Source organism: Acipenser ruthenus, chromosome 3 (genome assembly GCF_902713425.1).
Source record: "Acipenser ruthenus chromosome 3, fAciRut3.2 maternal haplotype, whole genome shotgun sequence".
NCBI lineage: Eukaryota > Metazoa > Chordata > Actinopteri > Acipenseriformes > Acipenseridae > Acipenser > Acipenser ruthenus.
Window position 1 is genome coordinate 21,327,017 of NC_081191.1, and position 6,947 is coordinate 21,333,963.

Consider the following 6,947-nt stretch of genomic DNA (forward strand, 5'->3'; position numbering starts at 1 on the left):
AAAAATAGCGCAACCGCGCTTTGAAAATCCATTTCTGTGTGCTGGGTCGCAGTTCTTAAAGGGGCAACGAACCTGAGTGAGTTACAAGCTCGCTCACAATATATATATATATATATATATATATATATATATATAATTAAGGACAATGTGTTGTGCTGTTCCAGCTTGCGACACAAACCAATTTCGGTAGCTTTTATTTTTAATGTAGGCTACAGACTCTCCATGTATTTTTTTCTAATAAAGTCTTTACAATTAAAAATAAAACGTATCACATAATGTGCAACTGGTATTACAGGTGCAGTCATTTTGATTTTCTCCGACAACGTGATTCTGTGTGTTTTACAGTACATTGACCACTAGAGGGCAATACCTAGTTAGAAACTGCTTGGGCTATAGATTAATAGCAGGGTCGAGGTCACGTGCTAAAACTAACGAATAACAAAAGGGCAAAGCTAACTTCTAGTAAACTCTTTTGTGTAAGGCAATAGCCCAAAATAAATAAATTGTACAGTAGCATATATCAATAAGTTAAAGCATGCTTTTTCTTTTTTAAATCTAATAGTGTAGCTACATTTAACCTACTAATATTTACATTTTCTCCCACTGCTAATTGCCTTCTCTAAATGTTTCTCCATGTTCATGATTAATATTTCAAATTTGGGAAAAGAATACATAGGTATTGCGAACAATCCTTTCATTCCGTTGTCCAAATCTTGACATCTGGGGGACAACAAGTCTTCCTCTAGTTTCTTTGGTTTTATCTACAGAAATACATTTAAAGAAAAAAAGTTAGACATTATTTATATGACTAGCTACAGTTGACAGTGTTCAACATTTATTTAAAAAAAGACCTAAATGTACCATCAAAACATATATTTCTACATAAATAAATCACCAAGTACTGACTACTTTAAGAATCCATATAAATGAATTAATCACTACTTAGCTAAATAACATACAATACACAATATTTTCTTATTTGCTAATCGTTGTGTCAAATATTTAATAAGCGTGGGAATTTAGGTACTAGAAACAGTTATTTATGTTACATTAAGATTTATATTAATTTCTTGTAGTGTATAATTTAGTAATAAATAAATAAAAAGTCACTGTCAGCTACCCGCCGTGATTGGATTTATTCAATTGATTTGAGCAGATTGATGAAATGGGTCACCCTATGATAAGGGATTGCAACCGTTTTGAACGACACCATCACCGTGTAAAAGATTTGGGTATTTATTATATGCTCTTTGAATAGTTGGTGGAAAATAAAGGAGGGCTCCGTGTGGATGATTCCTTTTAGTGAACATAAGGTATGGATCAAATGTTATTCAGACTAGCAATAAACATAAATTACTTCAGTTATTGTTACATTGACTCTAATACTATACTTCTGTAAATCAATACCATGATAAAAAAAAACACGGTACCTAGATAAATATGCACAGCTCACATGTAATTAATAAAAAATGTTATTTAGTAGTGACACACACAAAACTTGCCTCAGAAAAGCTTCCTTGGCAGGGATATTAAAAATAATAATAATAATAAAAAATCGCTTGGAATTTTTTAAAATCTTAATTGTTTTGTTCCTTGCGTTTCATGTTTGCTACAATTGCGACCCCTACACTCAACATCGCAGAATGAAAAAGAAAAATCCATTGCAAAAGCTTAACTGCGTCATGCAAATTCAATGAGCAAAATTACATTTTCCTTCGGCGGTCAGCTCTAGAATATTCAGAATTTGATCCCACTTTTGAAAAATTGAGGAACTAAACACAATTCGTTGTATTCGAAACCGTCAGACACGTATAGGTCAGGTTTTTAAAGATAGGAAAATCCCTCCTGAGGATTTCGGCGAGGAATAAGTAAGAATACGGCCCAACTATCGGTTCAACCATGTTTGTTATAGACCAAGATCAGAACTGGATCAGAGCTTGATCGAATGTTTTTAAAATGGCCCATGCATCATCAAAATACATAACTGAACCCTTTTTTAAAATTGCTAAAATAATATTTAAATAAGCACAATACTTAATTTGGATAATTGTAACAATAAAACCTGCTTGCAGAGATATCCAAAAATATTTCTTCAGATTGAAACGGAGATCATTTAATGTTTTAGAAAACATTAAGCAACAATGCATTTTAAAAGTAGCTGTAACAGTACTGAGATAATAAGATAATATTAAGATAATATCAATTAGAAAAAAAAAAACTAAAAAAAACTTTGTACAATATTTGTTTGCGTTTAGCTATATCTGACATTTCTGTTTTCGCCGTATAGCTACAGAAAAAAACAGACCTGATGTATTTTTTTTAGAAAGACAGTCATTTAAGCATTAACAGCCAAATTGGTTTGTTTTGTGATATTAATTCCATTTCGATTTTATTTTCTAGTATGTCAATGTTACATTTTTGTACCTGTAAAGAGAGTGACTGTGCGGTAGTAAAGAAGAAGAGAGACAGTGAAGAAAGGCGAGAGTCGGTTGGTTAAGACATTGTTTATAGTAATGTAAATACTGACGAAAAATAAAAAAATATCCAGTTAAAATTAATAAAGAGTCCGTTTTACAAAACAACGGCTGATACCAACTAAAAGGAGAACAATAAAACTGAATGTCTGACAACTGGATCCGACCGAAGTTACAGAAAATGACTTGTATGTATTACAAATAAAATACTAAAACAGCGTCTTGTTTAAAATAGAAACTGGTTCGTAGTGCAAATTAATATAAACTGGAAAATATGACAAGACACCTTGATGTCTTCAGAATCTTCCATGACAGCAGGTATGCAGCATGCAGCATTCTAACAATGTTTTATTTCTGCGGATACAACTTGATCAGAATGGCGAAGAAGTCCTACAACTTTAAACTGAAAGCTACTGAGCTTGCAGATCAGATCAGTGTTTGACCAGGTGAGGCCACATACCAGTGTAGAGTGGAGTGGGAAATAATAACGAGAGGAATGTCAATCCCACACCGTCGGTTTGTTTTCCCTTTCTTTCCTTCAGCAGCTTCTAAGAGTCGCAGGGCTGAACTCTAATATACGGTGCGTTTCTTTCTCTTCAACCAGCAAGACAGCTAAACACTCACGGTAGAGTCCTGCACAGATTTCAGATTTTTACGACCCACTTCCGACCCGGACCCGCTACTACAGGACCCGACCCAAACCCGCAACCCGCTGCAGCACGGTCTTCTTACCCACAACCCGACCCGCTTTGCTTTAATAAGATCTGCAACCCAACCCGAACCCGCTAGTTTTTGTCCTTTACCTACTGCCTGCGTCAACTGACTCTTTCACGCTCTCACATTCACGTCTCTACCATTCTCCACAGATTGAGTTTATACAATAAGCTATACAGCATGGTAGCTTTCTAGTGGTCTGCATATATTTCAACATTGTTAAATTAACTATCTCTACTTACTTTACTGTCTATTCCTTTCATGCCACCAGTTTTGTGGCTGTCGTTGACACATTTTACAAGCAACGAATCCGGTCACATTCATTATTTTAATTTGCTATGATTCCAAAAGAATTCAACACTTCTGATTTACTATTATCCACTACATGATATACACCCTGCACTTTTTCACCTCGTTCACAAACATTTTTAATATCACCAAGCGAGAACACTGGCTCCTACCTAATCGCCTCCTGCTTTAGACAGTGCAGGAAATACCGGTATATTAACCTTCTAATAAGTTATTTGTGAAAAGTTATAGACAGGTACGCTGAAAGGACAGAAAACATTTTTGGTGATTCAAATTCAGACCTGAAAATTACATTTTTTTGACCCGCACCCGAACTGCAAACCGCGAAAAAGTTCACATTGCGACACAAACCTGACCCGCTTTTGCGGGTCACCCGTGGGTACCCTACCCGATGCAGGACTCACGGTCTCCTGATCCAGGCAGGGCTTCAGTGAGGACACTTAGTTGATCCCATGATAAGGTTGTAAAGTGATGGCATAAGGTTGGAAAGTCACTTGCCCCAAAAAGAGGACCCCCGGCTCTCCACATCTGCGCCACCAATGCAAAAAATATTTTTTTTAAATAAATAATGGTCAGTAAAGACACATAGGTTAATAAGAGACAATCAATATTGGAGACTCTTTTTTTCTTTAATTATTACTAAGGACTAATCTCACCTGCTCAGTGGAGAGGAAAAACCCCCCTTTTTGATTAGGAGAAAACCTCTGGTGGTCCTCGCAGAGAGATGGTCCCCACTCCGGACATATTAGCAATATTCTGTTTGGCTGAATTTGGGGCCCTGGGAAAAATCTCTTTGCGGTGAAAATGTTCTATACCAGATCCATAGACTCCATATTCAAGCAAAACAGAACAACGGGTAAGTGTGACCTCCACTGACAGTCAGATCAATCAGTCAGATTGCTGCTGTAACTGGTCTTCCAATATGCAAATGACGTTGCATGACTCGTCATATATGCACAGTTTCCGTTAGAATTCACTGACTTAGTAAAATACACGTTATCATGGATAGGTGATACTTAAGCGGGAGCGCTAAGAGAAAGCGGAAGCAAGCAAAGGAGGTTAAAGGAGTTGCTTTATTACACAATATACCAACAATTGACCAATTCTTCAAGGAGAGAGAGAAACGAGAAACAGCAGACGAAGAGGACGCGGCTTCGAGTTCGGCAGACACGGCTACTGGAAATATAGGCCCTGGCCTGCTTCAACTAGAGGAAGCTACAGATCGAGACCTGCGGGAAGCATGCGAGCTGGAGCCGGAGTCGGAATCGGGACCGAGTAATGCTGGTGATGATGAGGTAAACGCAATACAAGCAGACAAATTTAGCAGTGATCCTGCATTTATGATAAAAGTTTTTGGATTGCTAAGGGTTCAGCTGCTTGTCAAAATAAAAACCTTAAAAAATTCCCTGCTTCTGCTCAGGTGATTGGAGGGAGGACACGTATGCTGTCAGAAGATGTGTTCTCTTGTCGGCTGCACAACGGTGAATCTTTTACGCTGGACTGGCTTATTTACTCACCATCCTATGGAAATGTTTATTGCTTTGCCTGCAAACTTCTTTCATCCAAAACACACACCTTTATCGAAGGATTCAGTGATTGGAAACACCCTGAATGCATTTCTGAACACAAGAAAAGCTTGGAACACCGAAATTGTATGCTCGCGTGGATACGGTGTGCAAAGACAACAAGTACAGTTGATGCAGCTTTATCTCGGCAGTTTCAGGCAGAGTGTCAGTACTGGAGAGATGTCCTTAAGCATGTTGTATCCGTTATTAAGTTCTTAAGTGAGCATGGACTGGCTTTCCGTGGCCACGATGAGCTGCTAGGTTCACCACATAATGGCAACTATTTGGGGATTTTGGAGCTAATTGCTCAGTTTGATCCCTTTTTGGCAGATCACATAGCAAAATTTGGACAAAAGGGTAAAGGCAATACTTCTTATCTGTCATCAACTACTTGTGAAGAATTAATTGATTTGATGGGGCAGAAAATAAAAAAAACAATAGCTGTAGAAATTCAACAAGCCAAATATTTTTCAGTTATTGTGGATTCAACACCAGATTTATCGCATGTTGATCAGCTGACTTTCATATTCAGATTTGTCAATTGAGAAGGGCAAATTGTAGAGTGATTTACTGGATTTGAGCTGATAGAGGAGCATACAAGTGCAAGCCTTGCTGAATGTGTACTTGCAATGATAAACAACTTGGATTTGGACATATCTAATTTCCGTGGACAATCCTATGACAATGCCAGCAATATGTCAGGAAGATACAATGGTCTGCAGGCCCATCTTAATCGACTAAACCCACTGATTCACTACGTTCCTTGTGCTGCCCATTCTTTAAATTTAGTGGGAGTTAACAGTATTAATAAGAGCTGTCCAAATGCAATACATTTTTTTCTGGTTTGTGCAGTCACTGTATGCTTTCTGCTCAGCGTCTACATATTGCTGGAAACAGGTTTTGCATAATGATGGAAGCTCATTGACACTCAGAAGTCTCTCAGACACACGATGGAGCAGCCGCGCAGATTCTACAAGAGCTCTGTGTCAGAACTATGGCACAATTCGGCAAGCCCTGGAAAACCAGTCAAAAGATACAAACCAATCACATGACACACGATTGGAAGCTGCTTCCCTCAAGAGCAAAATGGAACATTTGGAAACGGCCTTTATGGCACAATTTTGGGACACTGTTCTTCAGTGGTTTAAAATGACCAGCTTGCAATTACAGAAAAGTGACATCGACCTGAAGACAGCAGTTCATTTACTGCAATCACTTGAATCATTTGTGGCTTCCCTACGAGATCAATTCCAAAATTTTGAAAATGCTGCTAAAAACACATGCAAGAGTGTTTCACAAAAATATCAAAGTGATCTGACTCGTACACGAAAACAAAAACAGTTTGCCGATGAATCAGGAGAACCTGAGGTTTTACTTCGTCACCGACTGGATGCCTATAGGTTGCTGAACGATCGGTTTGGAGTACTATTTGAAAAAAACTTGTTGGACATCACTGACATTCGCAAGCATGCCACTGAACTTGCGGCAGTTTACCGAAATGACTTGGTAAAAAACTTTCCTGATGAACTCTTACAGTTCAAATTCTTTGTCCAGGATGAGCCTGACAAATCTCCTGCCCAATTGCTGCTATCAGGCAAAGCGGTCTCCAATCAACATTCCCTAATGTGTACGTTGCTCTGAGAATCTTCCTGACTCTACCAATTACAAATTGTGAAGGAGAATGTTAATTTTCAAAAATGGACCAGATTATACAGGACTTTTCTTCCATGAAAACTAGGAAGAAACTGATCATTTAAAAAGGTAAGACATCGTTGTAATTATATTTGATATGTTTGTGGGGGCAAGCATCAGAGAAACAGCAGAAACTGACCTTTCGTGTAAAAAAAATCTCACAACCAATATCAATTTTCTCACTACCAAACCA

At 37.9% G+C, this 6,947-nt stretch overlaps 1 pseudogene; it reads left to right on the forward strand.

Annotated features, from left to right (window-relative positions):
• Positions 1 to 2,850: 2,850 nt before the first annotated feature.
• Positions 2,851 to 6,703, forward strand: LOC131731049 (zinc finger MYM-type protein 1-like; annotated as a pseudogene).
• Positions 6,704 to 6,947: the final 244 nt, after the last annotated feature.